The sequence below is a fragment of the Sorex fumeus genome, unplaced genomic scaffold (genome assembly GCF_029834395.1).
Source record: "Sorex fumeus unplaced genomic scaffold, SorFum_2.1 ptg000021l, whole genome shotgun sequence".
Classification (NCBI taxonomy): Eukaryota; Metazoa; Chordata; class Mammalia; order Eulipotyphla; family Soricidae; genus Sorex; species Sorex fumeus.
In genome coordinates, this window is record NW_026606078.1 from 14,000,263 (window position 1) to 14,007,075 (window position 6,813).

Sequence of the window (6,813 nt, forward strand, 5' to 3'; positions counted from 1 at the left end):
GTGGTGCTTCATTCTAACTCCTATTCCATGATATCAACTTCCTATTATATTTTCAAGAAAGCAAATGAATTGAGACTAGACTACTTTACAATGCTAAGCTCTGGATCGATAGCACAGCGGTAGGGCGTTTGCCTTGCACGCAACCAACATGGCTGACCCAAGTTCGATTCCTCCACCCCTCTCAGAGAGCCCAGCAAGCTACCGAAAGTATCTCGCCCGCACAGCAAAGCCTGGCAAACTCCCCGTAATGTATTTGATATACCAAATACAGTATTGAACTTAATAGTTTAAAAATATCTATTTTTTTTTAAAAAAAGCTTTTGTTTGGATCAGGTTGAATCTGGGTCATAGCCCGTACTGCTCAGAGAATATTCATGGGTCTGTGCTACGGATCACTGCTGAATGTGCTTAGGAGAACATACGTGATACTAAAGATCAAACTGAGGTCAGCTGTGCACAGGGCCAGTGCCTTACGAAATGTACTATCACTCTGTCCTAGGTCTCTTATTTTCAAGTGCAATATATACAGAAACTCTTTCAAATACAAAGAAAACCAAAAATCAACAACACCACATGGCAAACAGTAAGAACTACAACATTTACCTCCACTTCGAGCACAGGGCCTTGTCCATTATCCGTAGAATAGCCAGTAACAATGCTTTGCCTATTTCTGGTAGGAGCACTGTCGTGGAGAACTGAATCACAAAATTGAGTCAGGGGATTGGGAGGAGGGATTTTGGGGCTTTGGGAGAGAGGAAGAGGTTAATTTTTGAGAGAATGAGTAGTGTTATGTTGGAATTATGTTTATAAGAAACCATTATTAATCGAATTATAAATAATGTTTTAGACGTTTGTCTGTCTCATTTTATTCTTTTAATTTGTTTTCTCTATATGTCACATATGCATGAACTTGTATGATGCCTATCTTTCTATGCCTGATTTATGTCACTAAACATAATACACTCATGTTATCAATTTTTCTACAAATAATAACATTTCACATCAAACAACTGAGTAGTATTTCATTGCTTTACCACCTTTCACTCTCAAAATTTGCGGTTTAAAAGAAACAAATATTGGTTTTAACAAAACTCTGGTTTTTAAAATTTTTAGTTCAATGAAGGAAAATAGATTTTTCGAGCAACACTTAGAAACTTGTGACAGAGTTGTAGTGTGAAAAGTAATATATGTTCAAGAGAGAAGACTCATTTAACAAAGCAAGCAAAGAGAGACATAGAGAAAGGAAGCACGGTATTTCCTCAAGGGAGAACACAAGCTTGAGAACCAAGCCGACTCTAGTAGTTTAGGAATAAGAACTTGGAGTGGTATGAACTTAACTTGTGTACTTTAGGGGAGAACCTGAGTGAAACTATTAGAAGCAGTTTCAGGAGCATCATAGACTGGAGTCTGCAATTGGAGTGAGGAGGGTAGAGAGTTCTTTTGGAAGATCTGGACTTTGGAGAATAGTAATATTATACCATTAATGATAGTAGCTTTCCGTGGGATTCCAAAAAAAATTTAAACTGTGTTGTCAGAAATGATAAAATTCTTCGGTATTTGGATTTCCTGTGGAAACTACTGGAAAGTTGAGTTTATGCTCTGGTTGCCTCCGCCTGAAACAAGGTCAACAAGTCATGAATGAAAAATTGCAAGTTACAAGGATCAAGGATTCTGATCCCATGGGAAAACTAGCTTTTGGGTGCACAGTTTTTACTGATGGCCTGATGTAGATTGTGATCCAGGAATATGTAACAGAAAGGAGGTAGTGAAAGGTATCCTCAGAAGTTGAAGCCTCTGAGAAAGAATTCATTTATGCCAACTTATGGGTTATCAATGCTTGCTCATGGCTGCTATCATTATAACATGCCATTCAATGGTTCTGTGGTTTCAGTTTACTGTGTCAATGTAAAGATGAAGTTTCTAAATGGAAGGTAAAAATCTGAGGCCCTCAAGATGATGAATTATGGGGAGGGGGGAGCTGGAGCAATAGTACAGCAGGTAGGGCATTTGCCTTGCACACGGCCTACCCAGGTTAGATTCCCAGCATCCTGTATGGTCCCCCCAAGCACCGTGAGGAGTAATTCCTGACTGCAGAGCCAGGAGTAACCCCTGTGCATCGCCAGGTGTGACCCATAAATGCAAAAAAAAAAAGATGATTCCTTACCTTTAGATACTTTGATGTCAAGTAGAAACAGTCAGAAAGCTCCCCAGAAAATGCTTCTCCAGGGTCGAAAACATCATCACCTGTAGCGTGAGAGCATACAGAAAATAAGGTGTCCATTTTATGTCAAGTTAAAGCAAGTCAGACATGATCTTGGAAAGTTTGTCAAATGAGAGCATGGATATAGGAAGAATAAGGTGCCAGCTGAATCTTAGAGGTAAAATATACAAAGGTCAACAAGTAGGAGGTACAGTGGCGACCAGGTCTACTAAGAAAAGCATTTTTTAAAAAAGAAAATGCAATGAAACATCAAATAAGACCTTTTTAAATGTTTAAGAACAGGGATATAACTCAGTGATAGAACATTTGCCTTCCATTGTATAATGATCTGCGTTTGATCCTTAGCACTGCAACGAGCATTATTTTTAATTCTTAATTTCTTTCTTTCTTGCTTGCTTGTTTGGTGTTTTGTTTTTTGGGTCTCACCTGGCAAAGTATAGGGGTTATTTTTAGCTTTTAAGAAAAGTTATAATTTTACATTTTTACCTGTGGTTTAAAAGGAAATCTAAAATATTTTAGAGTAAATATATGTGAAGAAGAATAAAAGTCACAGGAATTATTTAGCATATTTAATGATACAGCAGTCAGAATTTTGAGGTTAATTTTATGGGTATTGCATAAATAATTTTTCTCCATTATGTGGGCTGTCTTTTTATCATGGTCACCATTTTTTCTGAGTTGCAGAAATTTCTTAGTTTAATGTAGTATCATTTGTTTATCTTCACTTCCTCTTCCTTGGTCAATGGTGTTTCATTCTAGAAGTTTCCCTTAGCTTTAATGTCATGGAGGGATCTTCCCACATTTTTCTCCATATATCTTAAGAATTCAGGTATGATATTGAGGTCTTTAATTCATTTGATCTGACCTTGTTCCTGGCACTATAAATAGGTCTGACTTCATCTTTTTTGCATGTTACTGTCCAGTTTGCCCAGCACCAGTTGCTGAAGAGACTTCCTTGCTCAAATTCATAGTTCTTGAGCCTTTATGAATGATTAGGTAATAATAATCTGAGGGTCAGCGTCAGGATATTTGACGACATTACATTGATCTGAGTCTTGTCTTTATCTGAATACCATGCTTTTTTGATTACTACGACTTTGTCCTAGGATTTGAAGTTGGGGAATGTGATCCCATCTTCTTTTTCCAAAGATTGGTTTAGCTATTCATGGGAGTTTATTGTTGTTTATGAATTTCAAGAATTTTTAATCTGTTTCTTTGAAAAATGTTATTGGTATACTTATATGAAGTGCAATGAATCTTAATAGCGCTTTGGGGTGTATTGCTATTTTGACAGTGTTAATCCTCTCAATCCATGAGCATGGGATGTAATTCCATTTCCTCATATCCTCTTTTATTTCTTGAAGTGGTGTTTTGTAGGGTTTTTTTTTTTGTGGTATAGATCCTTAACCTTCTTAGCTGTTTCTAATATACTTGATTTTCTGATGTATTATTGTGAATGGGATTGTTCTTCTCCTATCTCTTTTTTCTCTTTCATTATTAGTATACCGGAAAGCCATGGACTAATGGATATTGATTTAGCAAATAGTAAAAGCTTGAGTTTTTCCTTTTTTATCTGGATGCCCTTGATATCTTTTTCTTACCAAATCATATGGCAAGTACTTCAAGTACTATGTTGAATAGGAGTGGTGAGAGTGGGTAACTTGGTTTGTGCCTGATTGTATTTTGGGATTCTAGCTCATTGATTTCTGACCCAAGCCTTTAGTTTTTCCCCGTTGAGAATAATGCTTGCTGTGGGTTTGTGATAGTTTGCTTTGACTATATTGAGGAAAGTACTTTCAACTCCCATTTTGTTGAGAGTTTTTCATCATGAATGGGTGCTGGATCTCATCAAATGCTTTATCTACATCTATTGATATGATCATATGACTTTTATCTTTATTTTATTTAGATGGTGTATTCTGTTGATTGACTTGAGAATGTTAAGCCATCCTTGCATCCCAAGATAAACCTACTTGGTCTTAGTGTGTGATCATTTGTTGAGTTTCTGGATTTTCTTTGCTGTTATTTTCTTAAGGATCTTTGCATCTGTATTTATCAAGGAAATATCTGTAATTATCTTTCTTTTGTGGTTTCTCTGTCTGATCTGAGTATCAGGATGAACTTTGCCTCATAGAAACTGTTGGTAGTATTTTTGTTTCTTCAATTTCCTGGAAAATCTTAAAAAAATGTTGGCATCAGGTCCTCTTTAAAGGTTTGAAATATTTCATTAGTGAATCCATTGGGGCCTGGGCTCCTGTTTTAGGGGATGCTTTTTATTATCATTTCAATTTGCTTGGTAGTGATAAAGGTAAAAGGTAAAGGCCCTCCCTTTGTTCATCGATTTGCTCGAGCGGGCCCAGTAACGTCTCCATTGGAGACTTTTTTGTTACTGTGTTTGGCATATCAAATACGTCACGGAGAGCTTGCCAGGCTCTGCCCTGCGGGAGAGATACTCTCTCCGTAGCTTGCCGGGCTCTCCGAGAGGGGCGGAGGAATCGAATTTGGGTCGGTCATGTTGTCTGCGTGCAAGGCAAACACCCTACCGCTGTGCTATCATATTCGAAATCTTCTTGGTTCAGCCTTGGGAGGTAATTGGAATCCAGTAATTTATCCATTTATTCAAGATTCTCTCATTTCCTGCTGTAAAGATTCTCAAAATAATCACTGATGATCCTCTGGATTTCTGTAGTTTCTATTATGATGTCCCCCTTTGCATTTCTGATTCGTTTATTAGGATTCGTTCTCTTTGTTTATTTGTGAGTCTTGCTTATGGTTTATTGATCTTATTTATTTTCTCAAAGAACATGTCTTGCTTTTTGTTGGTCTTCTGGATTGTATTTTGGGATTCTAGCTCATTGATTTTTGCTCCAGGGTTTATTATTTCCTTCCTCCTGCCTAGCTTGGACTCCTTTAATTGGTCATTTTCCAAAATCTTGAACTGTAAGTTATTTTTGTAGGCCCTTTCTTTCTTCCTGATGAATTTCGCAGAGCTAAAAACGTTCCTCTTAACACTGCTTTTGCTGTGTCCCACAAGTTCTGGTAGCTCCTCATTCTCATTTGTTTCTGGAATCTTTTTATTTCCTCTTTGATTTCTATTCTAAGCCAATGGTTGTTCACTACTTCCCTCAAATAAAATATTTTCTTGCTGAGTTTTTGTCTGTTTAATATATTGAGAAGTGAGAAAGTACTTTCAAATCTCCATCTAGTATTGTGTTGCTATCAATGTTTTTCTTTAAGTCTGTTAGAATTTGTTTTTACATATTTTGCTGGTCTGTCATTAGGAGCATATACATTGAGGAGGGTGAGTTTTTTCTGATGTACAGATACCATGATCATTAAGAAATGACCTTCACTGTCTCTTATAACCTTTAGCCTGAAGTCCATGTGGTCTGATACTAGTATGGCCACTCCAGATATTTGGAGGTGTTCTTTTCTCGAAGAATTGTTTCCCAGCCTTTGAATTTGAGCCCATGTTTTCTTTGATTATTCAGATGTGTTTCTTGCAGGCAGCAGAATGTTGGGTTCAGTTTTCTAATTCATCCTGCTATCCTCTGCCTTTGAATTGCTGCATTTAGTCCATTGACATTGAGAGAGATCATTGTGATGGGGATTTGTGCTAACTTTATGTCGAAATTTGGAGTACTTGTGGGGCTTGTCTTAGATTAATGTAGCCCTGTTAATTCTTCTTGCAACAAAAATGTGGAACACTTTACAAGTTTGCATGTCATCTCTGTTCAAGGACCATGCTAATCTCTGTATCATTTCAATTTTAGTACATGTGTTGCCAAACTGAGTATAAGAGTTGTTTTTTTCCCTATTTTTCTCTTCTGATTTCTTTGAGTGTTGTCCTTACTCACTCCTATGGCAGACGGTGATTCCTAATCAAGGTAGGTATTTCAAAGCAGCTTGAAGCTATAGATTTAGAACCTTAATGTCCCAGAAGAAAAAGTATGGTTTTTACCATATTCTCTTTTACCATACCCAGGGCGTCAGCTGTGCAAATTATTTCTTTTGGAAGATGGTGAATCAGTCTTGTTTAATGCCCTTCCCTGAAACCTTCATTAAGACCATTAAAATAGAGCCTTTTGCTGTTCTCACCTCGGTCTCGTGTACATCTCCAGAAAAAGGTGGATGGTGTTGTCTGCACTTTGACCACCTTGAATGTAAGTAGGATTTTTCTCCTGAAGGAAGAGGTGAGAAGAATATTGATGATTTAATTCCACCTTATTACATGTTCAACTTGAACGGAAGGTGAGATTCATGAGGCTCCTGCAAAGGACAGAAAAAAGGGTCTCAGTGAAGTTTAATGGCCAACAAACATTAACAAAACAGATGTCTCAAAGTAACCTGTGTGCATCTTCGTGTGTATAGTGAGTTTTTTATCTACTCATAGTGATTCTCAGTCATTCCACATGGGCAAAGCACACCTGTAATTAAAAATCGAGTTCTCTGAGCAGAGGGGGTTTTCTTTGGTCATTGAAGAAGTGTATAATAATTTATTGCTAAGCACATACAGCAGTTTGAATGATGTGTACTTTTCGATCTAAAATTAATTCCAAATATGTCTAAAACGACAGTCTCCTGACCCCGCA

General features: G+C 37.2%; 1 pseudogene; it reads right to left on the reverse strand.

The window, feature by feature from the left end:
• Positions 1-5,914: 5,914 nt before the first annotated feature.
• LOC130022990 (uncharacterized) lies at positions 5,915-6,011 on the reverse strand (annotated as a pseudogene).
• Positions 6,012-6,813: the final 802 nt, after the last annotated feature.